The sequence below is a fragment of the Chiroxiphia lanceolata genome, chromosome 14 (assembly GCF_009829145.1).
Source record: "Chiroxiphia lanceolata isolate bChiLan1 chromosome 14, bChiLan1.pri, whole genome shotgun sequence".
Lineage (NCBI taxonomy): Eukaryota > Metazoa > Chordata > Aves > Passeriformes > Pipridae > Chiroxiphia > Chiroxiphia lanceolata.
The window spans coordinates 11,748,415-11,765,583 of NC_045650.1; the positions used below are offsets into that span (position 1 = coordinate 11,748,415).

A 17,169-nucleotide genomic window follows, 5' to 3' on the forward strand; every position below is an offset into this window, starting at 1 on the left:
ATCAGAGCAAAGTTAGAAGATTCTCAGTGCTGAATCAGGGTTAATTATTAATCCCAAGCAGGTGAAAAATAGAATGTCAACAGTGAGTCTTGAACATCTATCAAAGAAGCTGTCAGAAATGTTTTCCATGGGTTGCCATGTGTTACCTGGCTTCTCTGCATGAGGAAAAGGCTCTGGTACATGGTATTGGAATGAGGCTGTAGGAATAATGCATAGGAAGAGAAATATACCATTCACCAGCAACCTCCTGACACATCTGAAAATCCAGTCACCTCTTTAGGCCAGCAAGACGTCAGTCTTTATTCACTGTTATGGTGTTTTATACAACATGAGTCAAATCAATACTGACCAAGAGGTTTGTCTGGCCTGTGAGCAGTAGTAAACCTCTGGTCATTCTTCAGAGAATACCCAGTGTTACAGCCTGCCAATCTGTTTAGATTATTACATACTTTTCCTTTTCCATCTGTTTGTATTTTGTTTTGGCCTTTTCCATACTTTAATGACAAAAAAAAAGGTGTAATAGACTCACATTGTGTATTCCCAAGGTCTTTCTGATGGAAGTGTTGGGACTTCTTTACAGTTGCACTCAGTTTTGATGACTTAGAGCAGAAAAACAGAGCAATCTTACAGCTCTGAACAATTACTGTGAGGTTAAATTTCTTTCCCTTTGAAACTGAGAAGTCGATACAAGTTGGCAGAAACACTCATATGCAAACAAGTTTGGAAAGGCTGACTCTGAGGTTCTCAGATGCTACTGGGATCAATGAAAATATTGCTGCTTCATTTTCTGCTGTGGTCCCAAATTGTCTACCTGCAGTAGCTAATTGTGGCAGTTTTCTTCTCTGATGGTTTTTCTGGTTGGATATCCATTAGGAATGACACCATGATCAACATTAATATAGGTCTTAGTACTGTTCTGCCTCCTCAGCTTGAAGTCAAAGGGAACTGAGAGTGCAGGATCAAGCCTTAATTTGTTACTTACACTTGATTTGAGGCTTAGTGTCCAAGGTTAAGCTAAAAGGGTGACGGAATAACTCAGGCCTGTGAACAACTCATCATGTCAGACACAAAGCAATTGGGTCCAAGGCTCAGCATGCTGGAAGTTTGCCACTTCCTTTCTCTTTCAGTAACGTTCTGCATTCTCACTCCTGTAAACAGTCTCTTCATCTCTTTCTGTGGGTAACTGGGCTTCCTTCCTGAAACCTTCCCAAATTCAAACTGCATTTGACAATAATTTTGTGTTTGTGCTTATTACAAAAGTTTTCAAAGGAGCTTCACAGACACTAATCAGGGTAAAAATGCAAATCTAAAATCTGCCTTATTCTAATGTTTCCTTTGGAAACCATTTAATTTCTTACAAGCACACTTTGGCAGATGATGTGGCCCTTATAGTAATAAATCACAGGAACATAAGACACTTCACTGCAGCTGTGACATGGCTAGTTAGGATCCTATTCAAGAAAAAAGGCTTAGGCAGTGTATTTTCTTTCCTATACTCTGCTGTACCATTTCTCCCTCTTATAGATCAAGTGAAAAGACTCTCAGAATGCTCTTATAATTGTCTCCTTAGAGTTATAGTCTGCAAATGCTTTTTTCTAAAAGATAAAAATACCCAAATCTTAATGGAGCCTTTTTAAATGGCACATCAGTAACTCTCCAACCTCCTTCACGGTTTTGTAAATCTCTTTAATAAGGGTGAGAAGAAGCTTACAGAGGTCTCTTTGATTAAAGGTTTGACCTGGAATTACTTTGAATTTGTATTATGGAGTCAGCAGGTTTACTGTGGTAAGTCTCAACAGAGAATCTTTTGAAGTGCTTTGCAGGTAGAGCTGTAAAGACAGTAAGTATTCTATAAAACTTGCTAAAGCCAGTTAAGCATCAGGGCACTATGTTGCAAGGCCATATCCACAGAGCACTGGGAACAGGCTGCCTTGCTAGTTTAAAGCCTGAGTTTGCAAGTCCTGTGAGTGGGAATATATGGCACAATTTCAAGAAAAGGAGGATGGATTCAGTGATCCATAAGGTCCCTTCTGCCCTATGGCTGGTTTCCTGCAAGATTATAATCACTAAAAAATAACAGTTCTAAGAAATTACTTAAATCAGTAAGAAATATAGCCAGGACAGTGAATTTCATGGAAATTAATATTCTCAGTGCTTCATCTCCATTCATGACTTGGATCAGAGGAAGCCTGTGAGGCCTTTTAACCCCACTAATTTTGAGTTTTATGGGTATAAGTTTCCTAAAAGGTGATATTCTCCTTAAGGTCACCTAACTCTCCACTAACAGATTTGTTTTATTTATCAGTGGTGATCCTGTAATTCTCATGAATGGAAATGCTCCTGTGTAGGATAGATGGCCTCACTTTCCTGTGCTATAACTCTTTGTAGGATCTCTAAATCTTGGGCAAAACTTTCAGTGTGGGGCAATGAGTCTATTCTGTATTTATTGCACAATATTTACTGATTGACTTCAGGAGTATTTAGGAACAGAATCATCCAACATCTACAGTACTACAGCTCTCCTGTTGTCTCTCTCACCTACCCAAGGTACAGGATGTACCACTGAGAACAGCTCTTCCCCCGACACACAGGGCAGCTCCACACTGGCAATTTACTGGGGAGAGAGGGGAGCACTGCTGATGGGCAATGGGAAGAGATAAGAAGGGAGGAGTGTGTTTTTCCTCTCCCAACTGCTAGAACAGGGAAAGGCTGCTCAAAGAGGACCCAGATCTGCAGAAAGGAAGCAAGGAGAGCCCTCAGAAGGAGTAGGCAGAGCAGAGATGGTGCAAAACAGGACATGAAAGTGGCACAGCAGAAAACTCTTTTAGTTTTAAAGAAAAGTGAAAGGTCTTTGCAACTTCTGAAGGAAAGCCTGTGGGTAGGGCTTTCTGTCAATTTTCAGGCAATGTTGAAAACTCAGACTTCTGTTGCTCTGGTAAAATGTTCTTTCCCTTTGCAATGATAGCATTAAAGACATTGCAACTGAATTATTAGGCTCTTGTGCTTGACACATGCACACCTTACCCCGGAACTTGGCTGAACATAGACAGAATTCTCTGCAAGATGTTCAATGGTTTTAATCCTTCCTGAGGTCGATGACAGAGGAGGCTTCAGTGCTTATCAGAAGCCCTTTCAGAATAAACCCCACATCTACAGACTCTGGGGAAACCGCTGATCCGTTTAGTCTGATGAGATGGCAGCAGGGCTGAAATTGCTGCAGAGTTGCTTGAACAAGAAAAATATCTAAGGTGGTCTCAGAAGTAGTTGGTGTTCAAAGCACAGCTCAGGTGAGCACACTCAACACGTGATGGGACAGAGTAGAGGACATGGTGGAGCAGCAGCAGTGCTGCACTCAGAGAGCAGTGCCAGATGCACTGTAGGCTTCCTGAATGCCTTAGGGTTTTGAGATATTTTTGTTACTGTTAAGAAAGACAATAGGTATAAATTCCTTAGAGAGCAGTAGCACAGGACCTGCCTCCATATGTGGCCAAATGGGACGGTTCAACAGCAAGGCGAACAAAGTAAAGCTTTTCACTGATTTTGCTGTAGTTCCAGGATGCATTTCCTTTATGACTCCCCAGCAATCTGCACACATCCTCCTGGAGAGAGAAGTGATTATTCCTGCTTCTGACAGCCTAGTCTTTTTTGGAAATAATACTGCAGTATTTAAATCTACTCAAATGCTGGATAACAGGAGCCAGGACAAAACCTCAGTGTCTGTGCAGCGCTGATGTAACTGGTGGGATGGTCTGATGGTAATGAGATGAAAAAGCTCCAGGTCACTATTGCCCTTTGTCTCAGTAGAGAATGCTGTCCTTCACCCTGGGTTTGATCCAGCTCCAATTAATATGACACAAAAACACCCACAAACTTTTCTATTACATTAGTTTTCAAAACAGTAGCAGAATATCTAAAGCGATGGTGTTGAGGCAAGCCCAACAGTTTTCCAGATGAAGGGGATTATTCACTCCTTCCCTGTTTTAGACATGTAATCTTTTGGCCCTCTGCATCACCATCTGCATTGGAAATACCCCCCTTTTCACCCTGTATTCTCCTGGGTGGAGCACAAGTCCCTATCCTTGCATACTGTGTTGGAAACCAAAGCAGGCTCTGTGTGTCCCCCCCACAAAGCTGGAATAGGAAAAATAAATATGTTACTTTCTATTCCTTGAAACTCTGACATCTGTCTCCTATTCTCTGATTTTCATACTATACCATTTCCTCATTTCTTCTACTGGGTGTGTAGGAACCTTTATTGCTTCCAGTACTTAGATAAAATGAAACTATTGCTTAAATGAATAGTTCCTGAAATTGTTTCCTTGCTGGGAATCGTTAATATACCATATGGATTCGACTCATGCATCTGAACTAATATTGCAGCCAGAATTGCTAAAACTATGTCTTTCAAGCCCTTATCCCTTTATTGGACAGAAAAGGATGATTTCTTTTCTTTGAGTAGCCAGAGTTTCAAACGTATATATGTTGCAGTCATCTGGCACATTTAGGCATCTCCTTCTCTGGAGAAGGACCTCAGAATATTTTGCAAAGGTATTCTCAATCCAGATGTGAGGAAAAGGAGGCATAAGAAATGTCAAAATGCCTCTTACAGAGCTGAGAATAGAGCTGCCTTCTGGCTTCCTAGGACACCAGGCAAGCCTCTTCATTTCCCTGTGCTGGTGGTCCAGGCACCTCTATTGCTCAGGAACACATCTCTGTCCAGCACTCAGAGGTCAGTGGGGAATTCAGCAGGAACTGGCTGGAGTAGCCAGTGTTGGGAGAGTCAGAAAAGGCTGAAATGAAAATGTAGAGTAAGGACACTTGATAGAGGTTTGAAGACAAGTGGTTGACAGTGCTCTCCCAGCCTCCTGCAAATGCAGAATTAAACATACTGCCTTTAATCACCCTCCTCAAGCCTTTCTGATGTTTTCCTGCTATATACAAGGAAATAGTCACCCTGGCTCAGCTGACAAATGGTAGTTCATTAGGATATGGTAATTCCATTGCTTTTGATTGCCTTTCTCTACTCTTATTATCCAAAAAAGAAGAGTTTTCTAAATTGTGAGGGAAATAATTTGTCCTGATTTATGCCACCAAAAAAAAAAAAAAAAACCGGAGGAAGATTAATTCCAAGGAACAAAAATGTCTATTAACATAAATGACTGTTAGCGAGAGTGAGCATTAAACTATCTGTTCTCTCCTTGTGGCACCACAGTTTTAGTGTAGAGGCTTGAGTGCTTCATGAAGCTGAATGAGGAACAGTGGAAGGTTTATTGCTCAGCTAGACATTGAAATGGTACCGGTTTGGAAAGCTTGACAGATGAGACAGGCCTGAGAAAAATAGGTGAATCAAAGCTGTAGTTAGAAAACCAACTCAGTCCCAATACACCAATTTCTCCTATGCTTTAGTAACGATACTTCTCTTGATTTACTTACCTCACCTTGTCTCAGGAGATGAGGTCTATAACAATGATAGAGAGCTCCCTTTTGAACTTACGTGAACTCACTCTACAAAAGGATTAAAATTGGATTTCAGCTTAGTAGCTCTGATGTTGTCTGGCATCAGGAAGGGCATCGCTAGCAGGATAGATATCTTGCCTGGTGTGTGCCTGTGTGTCCTTGAGTATTAATGTGCTACACAGATGCCTCCCATTTGTAGGGAGGGTTGCCCAGAGTGCCACTTGAAGGCCTGTTGTGGCTGAAATGATCCCTCAGCGAGCTGTTCTCAGACCAAGTGGGCTGTGCTGGTCCCAGCCTGCCCCTGCTCGCTGCCTTCGCGGTGTCACTGCCATCTCAGCTGGGGGAGGACAGTGCTGTGCATTTACAGTCTCCATTCTATGTGCTGGCAGGCAGCCACGGGCTTTGTGCCTGCCTGCACTCCTACAGCTCTGCAGCAAACCCAGCACATTTTCCTCAGCTGACAAAGCTGCCATTCTGCACTTACAGAGCAGAGTGTGTTTGCTCTGGAGGTGTCAGGGCTGTGTGTGCGTGGCCAGCCCAGCACGGAGGGAGGAGATGTCCCTGTGCTCTCTGACCCTTCTCGGGATGAAACAGGGCAACTGGCCCTGCAAACCAAAGATGGGGTACGTGTGTCTGTGCTGTGTGATGGAGCAGCCTCTTGCATCCTGAGCTCCGTTCCCTCCATTTACAATGCTCCAGCATGTTGTGGTCACACTGGGTTGATGAGTACTCTAAAACTGAGTTGCTTTCCATCTACCAGGTGGTCAGTGGACTGTCGTCTTGATTATATTTTTTTTTACCAAATATCTTCCTGAAGGGGGAAAGTAAATAACAGCCAGCCAGCTTCACCTCAGTCAAAAGAGCGCTGCCCTTTCCCAAGCCTGCGCTCAGCACCATCACTGTTCCGAGCCAGACCCAAGAGCTGGATTAGTACCCTTTTACAAGCCTTTCTAACAGGTAGACAAAGCAGACCCCAGAGAAGCTGACTGTGTTTTGGGAGAGAAAGAACTGTCTGAAAGCTTCATCCTTTGTTAAGTTATGGTTAGTCTACTGCCTGTCATATTTTAACTCCAGCTGCCTTTCAAGCAGATATCTAAACTCTTGCCAGTAGGAGATGTTGTAAGCCATTTCATTCTGACTGTTTGATATCTGCTGTTGAAAGACTGTTGATAAAATCCCATGCATTAAATTACAATGGAAAACTAGCAGCATGATGCAGAATGAACTGCGGTGTTGTATGCATAAAGCTCTTGGCACAGTATTAGTCTTGGTCTACAAGGACGATTCCCACAAAGTAAATTAACAAATTGCACAAAATTTCCTCATTAAAAACATTTATTCTACTTTTGTCAGCTCTGCAGTTATTTCTAAAAGACCCCAAACCAGATCTGTGCAGGGCACAGCTGTGTGAGAACACGTCTGTGATTCATTGGCCCTTGGCCGGGCTTTGGCAACCAAGACACAAGAAAAGGATGTGGGAACAGGAACTTTCTAAGATAAACAGGCCTGACCTCTTCTACATCTTAAAATAATGTATTGAAAGTGGAAAGGACCAGGGCTGGCTTTCTTGCTGTAAGACGTTTCTCTCAACTTTAGAGGCTGAGTTGCAAGTTGCATGGATAGAGGGGCTGTGAGTGACAAAGGATGACTGTTGGTGGGGCTGTGCAGGAGCTTGGTAAGCAGCTCCTACTGCAAGTAACCCAGGGCTCTGCTGGCTCCCACTGGTCTGGTTTGCTCTGGGTGGGTGGAAGAAATTATCTCCACTCACAAGACACAGTGGAGCACAGTAGCCTATTTTAAGAGCAAAAGTCAAATTTTTACAAGTACAGCTAATGGACTGGGTGTTTGATGTAGAGCCCACACAGGTCACTCAGTGAAGCTGAAATAGCACCAGGAGCCTTAAATCCTGACAGCTTCTTGGTTCAATAGTGGCCTTAGATAATAAAAATCTGTCTTTTGGAGTTCTAGTGAGTGCCAGGCTACAAGCTGAATATGCTCTTTTGCAGTGGGATGGGGTGTTAAGCAGTGAAGAGGATGGGTAGGAATCCTCTCTTGGCCCTGGCTTCCTTTCTTCTTGCAGGATCAAACAAGTGAACCTGAGACTGGAGAACACTGCACAGAAAACAGCAGGTGTGTACAGGTCAAGCGTAACTATTCTAGATGGAATAGGGACTAACATGTTTCACTACATTTTTTTCTTTCCTTTTTTTTTTTCTCCTGCAGATGGGTTATTTTGTTTTGACTTCAGTTATATTCACAGTTGTTTCTCAGGAGAGGTGTTTGTTTTTATACCTGGGAGCTGAGGCTTTTTGTAGAAGATGAGTTATAAAGTGGTTAAGTAGAAGGATGGAGAGCAGCTTGAAATGAAACCTGCACCTTTCCAGCGAGAGTGACATTGTACTTCTCAGCTGTAGAGGCTGTATTGATTAATTCATGCTGCCTTGGAATGCTATTGTGCTACTTACCTTAGCTCCAGCAAATGGTGTTTTTATAATGAAGTGGAAAGGGTTTGAAATAATGAGGCACAAAAATGATCACTCTGCTGGAGCAATAGGAAACTCCATCTTCTTAACAAATGTAAAAAGTGGTCAGTGCAATGGCAGAGTAGCAAATCACAGTGACTGCTCTGCTTCCTTCATCTGAGATGATGGGGAAGGCAATGTCTGTATTGAAAATGAGAACACAATGAGAGTTTTACACTACTCCAGATTCCTTGGACAATGTGATGAGTAAACTTAGACAACGAGCAGTATATCAGAAAACCAAATTGATTATGTTCTGCTTGAAGAGGGGTGAGGAGGCAGCTCTTCCTCATGCCCTCAAAAATCCACACCAACACCAAGCCCCAAACAAACTGTCAGGCTCTTTCTTGACTGTTTTGTAAGCAAGCAGTCTGGTGTGCATCTAGCTATAATCAGCTGGGTTTTTCTGAGAGAAAGGAAACCAAATCTCTTAATGTTAGTGGAATTGTACCATGGGTATCTATCTTGTGGCAGAAACTGGAGGAGGAGAGGAGAAGGAGGAAGGAGACTCTTGTCCTTGACAACATTCTTGTTGTCTATATAAAGTAAGTTTGATTGAAAATACTTATTTGAACTGAATGAAAGAGAGGATCAAAACTATTGTATCACACCTTGTGGGTAAAAGGGGTGAAGGAAGGGTACAAAAATTTCATTGCCTTTGAAACAGCATTTTCTAGCAGCAGAAATTGTCACCTGCTAGTCAGAATTCTTAATGGCTTTTATGTAAAACAGACAAAACACCTAAAACCAAAACCCACTCGAATGGTTCTCAGCAGTTATGTATCATTCTCTATTCATACCCATCAAGTACTTCTACAAGCTCTGAGTGACTTCAGCTGGCAAACTACCAAAAAGTAGTTATTAATATTTGCCCCTTACAAATGGGATGGTCTCAAGCCTAGGTAATTTTGAATTGTGATCTTCAGAGCTGTTGCCTTCTTACATCCCAGCTGAAGACCAGGGTAGCTGGAGGAGCTTCTCCTAAGAGAGGATAGAACTGGGCTGAGTTGGGTATGTGCTGTGCTGCCACAGGTAACCGAGCTGAGAGCAGGGCCAGGAGACTTTGCCTCTCTCTGCACCTGCCCTTTCTAGAAAGCTCTAAATGACTTACCAGGAACAGAAACCAGGTCTGTGCCGTGGTAGTGATCTTTCTGCTCTCTGCATGTATTTTTGAGATGAATATATGTTGAAACTTACCTTGTAACCATAAAAATCAGTAAAAATTACCCTGCTTGGAATAAAAATATCAGACCCACTTGTGGTTATTTGAAAGAGGAAAAAGTCATCACCTGCTGCATTAATGATGAGGCCTGTGCAGCAGAGATTTTTAGGAGATGCTCTGTATTCTCAGTGCAGCACTGATGGCTACTCTGGGGCACAGCTATTTAAAATAATAGTTTCACTTCATTAAACTATGAGTTTCTTCAACACAAAGTAAAGTCCAGAGAGAAGTCTTCTTTTAGTATACTCTTAAGAAGTCAACAGTCCATTGCTTCCTGATGTGTATCCTTGACTGTGGGAACAAGTGCTGCTGTAACTACTATGAGTCCCATCCTTTTTCAAAGAGGTAAAGTGTTTCTCTAATTAAAAAAAATTGGGATTATTTGTCTAAATTTTTCTGTGTAACCTGAATTAGAGAACTGTGGATTTGGATCCCAATGTAATATGCATGCAATTAAAAAATCAATGTATAAAACAGAGCCCAGAAGAGAATTATATTTAACAGGAGACAGAAAATCAAAACAGATTCCAAACAAATTAGAAATTAACACTGCAGCGGCTTGAGCTGAGTTTGCCTTGTAGGGGAAGCTTATTAATGTAACTAAGGTGATTTTTTTTTTTTGCTGGAACTCCTCATCAGTATTGTTTGCCCATGCCACGTCTCTGTTTGGTGACTTAATACAGCAATACATGTGGCAGATCAACAACAGTAAAATGCCAAGAAGATAATTAAAGCTTTATTTTACAACATGTTGGAACTTTCAATATCCTGGAAGGTGCTGATACAAACGCTGAGCACCTGATCTGTACCAATATCACCCAAAAGAAGCAATACAGCTTTTAGTGTAGAGAAATATCCTGTATTTCCCAGATCTAATAAAGTTTATTGGATCCTTAATTTATTTTAGAAAACGATCCAAGTGCTTTGCATTTGTTTAACCTAATCCAATCTTAACCATTGGTAAGATGAAAGTCCTTTGTCTTTCATGTCACACGGAGAAAGATCTACTAAATGTATTGCTTTTGGAAAAGAATCTGTGTTTACAACAGCAACCAAAACAATGAGAAAACCACCCTCTTTCATATAGGTTCAAATAGTTTAAAAAGCACTGGAAGTCTTACAACTGTTTGCTAACTAAAATATTTATAGGAACGGAGGGTTCAGGGGAGACCTTATTACTGTCTGCAGCTGGCTGACTGGAGAACAGGGAGGAGACAGAACCAAACTGTTCTCACAGGTGCACAGGGACCACTCCAGAGGCAATTGGTGCAAGTTGAAACTTAAGAAATTCTGGTTAATTATAAGGAAAAATTGTTTTACCATCTGTAGCAGCTGAAATGACTCCAAGGCATTTGATTTGACAGTATGCATGGCAAAATCATTTACATCTGGGGCAATATGTGTCAGGCTGTTTTTCATGGAGTTTGGAAGAAAAGAAGCAACAATGGGATTGTTTCTGTATTTCCCAATGTCAACATAGTTGAAAATAACAGGAGTTAGAATGCTGACTTTTGATGCTGAAAAATGAAAATTGGAAAGATAGACCTGTTTTAATTAAAAAAACCCCAGCCTAACCAAACCAAACAAAAAAACACAAAAAGAAGAAAAAGAAACTAATTCAGGATATGGCCTCATGTTATGAACTTGTTTATGTGTCCATGCTTTGGTAGGAGAAGGAACATCTTCAGTGTTACAGGTTGACAGTGGAATATATTTTACTCTGACTTTTCAATGAAATCCAACACAGATTCAGGGGTTTCCCCAGTGCTTTCCTTCAGGTAACCTGTGTTGCAGTGGCAAGTGTTTTATGGACTTCTCTGTTCCTATGCCCAGTTCTGCTGCTTGCCTTCCTGGCCCCGTACCATTCCTTGGTGACAGTGTCCATTAATGAGCAGCATGTGCTTCTTTATCTTTACTGACTGAGATTTTTTCTGTCTGAAGCACGTGAAGAAGCTCGTACAAGGTCAGCTGGTTATTTACAGCTATCCAGTAGTCCACTGAATGTCTGCTCTGGGTACCTGGGTCCATATGTCCATTTGGATGGACATCTTAGAATGTGTTTGGTGCATTTAAGCACCGCTGCTCCTTTCCTCCCTTGAGTTACTGCAGCATTTTTCTCTTTGTTTAATTCATTTAAAAAAGAAAATGTTTAATGAGCCCCACTTGTGATTTTCCAACTGTTGGGCTGAAAACTGTCATTTCTAAGAGGTTATATTAATGGTGCTGTTATCTCTTGATCATGTCAATGTTAATGCATGTATGTGCTGTTTCTGCCTCATTTCCACATAATTATAAGCCTGCATTTGGCAAATGAGGGTATGTTTGCTTTCTTGATTAAGAAGGTTCTAAGAAATTTTTACATGCTTGGTAGGACATAACTTATGAAAAGAGCTGGCTTAGAAGAGAAGCTCAGCAGTAGAGATTCTTAGCATTTCCCTAATACTTTCCTCTGCTGGGCAGAAAGCATTTTGTGAATACTAATGAAATCAGCTTTGCATTACCCCAGTGAAGAAGCTGTGTGTTATTCCTATGAGGAGATGGAGGCACAGCATGATTAAGTGACTTGTCTGGATTCATATGGCTGCTGGGATTCCAGCATTTGCTCAGGTGTTGGCTTTCAGCACTAGACCCAAAGATCAAGCTGGAACACAGTGCAGGCTTGGCAAAGTCTTTTTTTAAACTTCTTTTTCTCCTTCTTTCTTTTTCTTCCTGGAAGCTACTATTTTGTGTCCTAAAAGCAAAGGTCTTGTTTAAATTAAAATGTCTCTGCTCTTTTATGGGGGGGAAGTTAATATCCAAAACATGACCTGCATGTAATCAATTCCTGTGGTCAGCCTGACATAAATATTAGAGAGGATTGAACTGCAGATGTTTCTCCCATGATGGGTTGGTTCAAAAGGTTGTCATGAAGACTTGGATGATAATGGCAGCCACTGAACTGTTTTTCCTCCAGTCAAATGAGGCAAGAAAGAAGCAGGGTGGGCACCCTAATGTGCTAGAAGAGACTGTACACATCCCACCTTCTGCATCAGAGGGAATGGATATTGGGTTGTATGTGAATTCCCTTTTCTTTCCACTCTGATCCCTTCCTGGGTCACAAAGGGAAGAGCTGACCCTTGGAGATGATCAGTGATGCACCTTCATTCAGTCACCCAGTGGAGACCATCATTTAATGATCTTTTCTGAAGAGCTTTCCCAAGTCCCTTCATAGCTCTGGCATTACCAGGACTGCATGTTTCAGACTGGCTTCTTCTGCTGTAGAATTTGAAAGGAGCAGCCTTACTCTATGCTCTCTTGTTGTATAATGCTTGTTATGTCTTACTAAGGTTGTTTTAGTAGCTATTGTAGTTTTGCTTCTGTAATATTATAATAATATTTGTAATATTATAATAATATTTTTCTGTATGGTCTTCAGAAAGAGCTGGGAAACATATCAATAATCTTCTGTGGTTGTGAGTTTGTTTGTGGCATAAGCCTCTCCTTTTTTTGCCTGGTCTGCTGAGCAAAAAATTTTGGGTCAGTTTTGAAGCCTCAACTACATGTGCACACACAAGTATTCGACAGAAGCTGGGTCATGTCAGTCTGCTTATCATTTAAAAAAAAAATCTTAGTGGTGAAAATTGGCGTTGGTTTTATTTGTTTGTTTGGGTTTGTTTGTTTGTTTGTTTTTTTGTATTTTGAATAGCAGAAGAGAGGTAGAGTGCTTTGCTGTCTTAACAGCCTCACACCTGGCAGAATCAGTTAAAAGGGAAAGTTATGGCAGCGTGAAGATCAGAGCAAAGACTCTGACAGAGTGCAGCTGGTTCAAATCAGTCTTCATTAATCCATCACCTGTGATTGGTGGTGTAAAGTTGTCAAGGTTACTACATACAGGACAGGGCTAATGGTGGTTATTCCTTGAGTATCTGGGCTTTCACCCACATTTATATCAAGCCCTAAATGAATAATACTTAAAATTGAAGGGAGGCAATGATGTCCAGCAAAGGCTTATTCCCTTCTTTCTGAATTTACTCAAGAAGGCAGTTACAGGACAAGCTACTACTTTTGGAAGTCCAAAGCTAAAATGCTTATAACTTTAATAGCCCTGGCAAAGTCTGTGTCTTCAGGTGTACTTGGGTTTTGCTACTGAAGTGCCACAGGTGCCTTAAATTCTGCTGCTTGGGTCACAGAGAGGTCAGTCCCACCTGTGCTGGGTGGGCCAGCCTCTATATGGGGTTGTGGTAGCCTTGTGCTTGTTTTTACTGGAGCTGCTGATCTAGTAGGTATTTGTCAGGGCCTGTGTAGGCTCTCTGCTGCCCTATAGAAGGGGAAAATGGTATTATGGGAGGATTAATGTTTTTTTTCCTTTATTTAGGAGTAATTGATCTATCTGAGTAAGTGTTCTGGCTGCTAGACCACATTCCCTTTGGAGAAAGGAACGGATTGGCTGCTGAGAGAAGAGAGAGTGAGTATAATGTTTTCACTTTGAGATTTGGAGACACTGGGAGAGGGAGAAACTTGGAATCCTGTTATATATAAAATAGTAATAAATTGGAAGGAAGGACTGCAATTCAAGTTGTTTTTCTCTGCTAGTGTACCTTGGGTACTGTGCTCCTCTCTGGTGAGTGAGTGTGTAACTACTCAACGTGGAGTAGATCTGCCTAATCTGTATGAGTGCAAGCAATGCTCTTTCATCTTTGCCCCAAGTAGCTTGTTCCTGGAGAATCCTCCTTGAAGCAGGGTGTGCTTGAGTTCCCTCTGGCAAGAAGGGACCTGAACCTTTGACTTTCTGTGTACTTGATGCTAGGCTTAGGTGGGCTGTGTTAGAGCAAAGTTTAAAGACATCTCATTCCCAGTGAATCTGTAATTGCTGGCCAGGTCAACAGCTTTTTATGTGTCAGTAGAAAACGTTGCAGGCTACTGGGGGATAGGTGTTGGTTAGCACAAAGGGTGGTTAAAAAAAACAGGAGTGGTGTTTCAAGAAGGCTTCTTTCCATTGAAAAAATTAGTGAGACTTTCTGAGGTGTATAGGGAGGTCCATCTCTGCAGGTGAAAGAGAAAGCACTTTGGAGAAATGGGCTTTTTGTGCTCTCAGCACTCCCTGCTTTAGGAGACTCCTGTTGTGTTTGTGGGAGTTCCTGTAATCACCATGGGAGTCAGAGTCATAACAATAGAGAGCCCTGAACATCCCAGATAACTAATAAATCATGGCAGGAGGAACTTGGGAGGGAGTGGTGGTGTTACTTTGCTTTTGGACTCTGTACTGGGTGGTGACCCTGGTCCTGGTGTGTGTTACAACTGGGTTATGCTTCAGCTGAAGCCTCACAGAGGGCTCAGTGTTCAGTGGATGGGTTGTTGTGGTCCCCCTTCTGCAGTACCCCACGGTTTGTGTGGTGTGTAGGGATCCATGGGAGTGTTGTTCAGGTTCCCTGTGCTCCTTCACAAGGCAAAACAATGCTAAAACATGAGCTACAAAACTCTGCAGAGACGTTTAGTGGCTGCAGCTTTAATTTCTTTTGAATTGATGTACTTCAGTGCTGTGCTGAAAGAACACAGGGCTGTAATTAGTTGAGTCCTGTTTTTCTGATAACTACTTAAGCCTTAGTATCCTGAAAAGCATAGTATTTTTCTATAAAAAAGGAAGGTTTATGTTCTGTAGTTCCATAGAACCTCATTCTTAAGGAGAAGCAGTCCATTATTACATAGAATAGATTTCCTGCATGCTTTTCAACATTATTTGCTTAATAGAATCATTAGTAGCACAATTGCTTATAAAGAAAAGTGCCAACTAACCAGAAAAATGCTCTGCAGGTCTCAGGCTGCAGTGAGTATAATGCTGCTATGTACTTGATAAGCAAGGAGATCCTTCCATATTTATTTTGAAAGCTGGTATCATGTTGATAAGCTGAAGGCTTCCTTAAAGCAAGGTTTTAGGACAGTCAAATCCTACTGAACTTGTAATTGCTGTTTGCTGGCAAGGTCAACAGCTTTCGGATCTCAGAATACTGAATGGTTGCAAACCCATGCTATCCAAATACAGCTGCAAATATATCACCCTCTACCTCTGCTCCACCCACACATCACAAATACCTATGGGAGGAAAACATCTACTGCTGAGCAAGAAGATTCCTGAATGATAAGCATCAATAATTTAATCAACTATAATTTATTCCTTCATTACTCATTGCACTATGGCTAAAATGAACGTCTTCGTGCTTTGCTCTTTCTTTTCTAGCGGTATTACCATAAGTACAGGTTCCTTTTTTTATTCCTGCAGATTCAGTGCATCTACAGGCAACAATTTATCACAGCAGTGCCAGTGAGTGTGTGCAAAGAATGGCAGGCTGAGAATTGCTCTGCTCACAAAACCCATGGGCAGGCAATCTCTACAGAGCTCAGGACACAGGGGAGGGGAGGAAATGTGCTTCTGGTTAGATAGGTAATTACTCACACTGCCCATCAGGAGTTTTATTGTGAATTATTTTTCTTTTTAATCTGTGAAGTAGCTGACCTAAGGTTTGTACCTCATTCTGAGGAGAACCTGTATAGTTTGCATAATTTACCCTGCAATTGGCTACTGAACCCAAAATGCCGCTGTAACAATTGCCATCAAGGAGAGGCAACATGGCTTGAGAGTGTCTGTACCTGTTAGACAGTCTGTTCATTGCAGCTTAGTGTTGAATAAAATCCATTTTAGTTTGTGTGAGAAGCTAGACACTTCAACAAAAAAGAAGTCTGAAGATAGGGTGTTAGTCTGAATGTCCAGGCTTCCATAACCCATTGTAGTAATATTGCATAGAGAGTATATAAAAGCCCAGGCCCCATCCAGTGGAGTTTTAGATATCTCCAAGGATAAAGCTTCTCCACCCACTTGGCCCCTGTACTGGTGTTTGATCACCTGCATGATGGAAAAAATAAAATAAGAACCATGCAAATATCTGATCAGAATTTCAAGTACTAGTCTTGATTTGGTGTTGTCTGCAGACTTGTGGAGAATATTGTGTAGGTAATTTAAAGAAGGGTTTTAAATAGCATTGAGTTTAATATCTGTCTCAGATGTTAGTGGTGGCAGCAGTTGGATGTAGTGCTGTTGATCCTGAGACTGGGGTTTTTCACTTTAGCCAGTTATGCTGTGTTTATAGGATTGGAGCAAAATCTGATGACTTTAATGTTTCACCTTGTTTTTGTAACATGCCTGGATGTAGTTCCTCTCTCGTTGGTTAATGTCCCCCATGCACTCCCCATTGAAAAGAGCAAAGCAAGTGGAGTCTTGTCACTAATGTGTCACTTATGAGCCATGCAGTCATAACTGATGTTGAGATGTATCTCGGTGTAGCTCAGCAGTGCTGGCCTGAAGGGCCCTTTTCCTCTTTTTCCTTCTTTTGCAGAGCACCCATGAGAATGGGCCATTCTTACATTGCATGGCTTGTATTTTGGGAGCAGCAGATTCTTAGCAATTCCAGCTTTCATGGGTTTGGGAGCAAAATATCACTAGGCTGCTGCTTTGTGGTGTGTAGAGACCAGTCAGGATGAGGGTTGGGAGGGTGTGAGGCAGGCAGCATGCCCAGAATGTCAGCAGTATCATCCACCACAGCTCTCGCTGTTCTCACGCGTTGCCTTGACTGTCTCCTGCCCATGTTCAACTACTAATGATGGCCCAAGGGTCAGTGTTGGTTGTAGAGCAGGGTTTGGGAGTAGTTTATTTTAGCAGTGATGTACTTTAGTTACAAAGGAGTGGAGGTTACTTAGATCCTGTTAATCACTTTGAATATCAGATGCTCTACCCCAGGGGTGGGTAAACAAGTCAGATGTCAGGGAGCAGAGAGGTTGGAGTGCTCTGCAAGGGCAGGTGAGCTGGGGAACCAAGGGTGATGCTGAGTCTGGCAGAGCAGTGACCTCCCAAACCAAGGGCAAGAGGCCTCAGCTCAGACCTCTCCTGTGTCTTTCCCCCATGTGGCTCTTCCCAGCAGTTGGATCCCAGGGTATCAC

General features: G+C 41.9%; 1 protein-coding gene across 1 annotated transcript in view; it reads left to right on the forward strand.

Moving 5' to 3' along the window:
• Window positions 1–17,169, forward strand: part of GRIA3 (glutamate ionotropic receptor AMPA type subunit 3) — a 602,976-nt gene that overhangs the window by 6,395 nt on the left and 579,412 nt on the right. The window contains exon 2 of the mRNA XM_032702135.1: window positions 13,556–13,645. The gene's annotated coding sequence lies outside the window, so the exon portion shown is untranslated. The remainder of the gene's footprint in view (window positions 1–13,555; window positions 13,646–17,169) is intronic.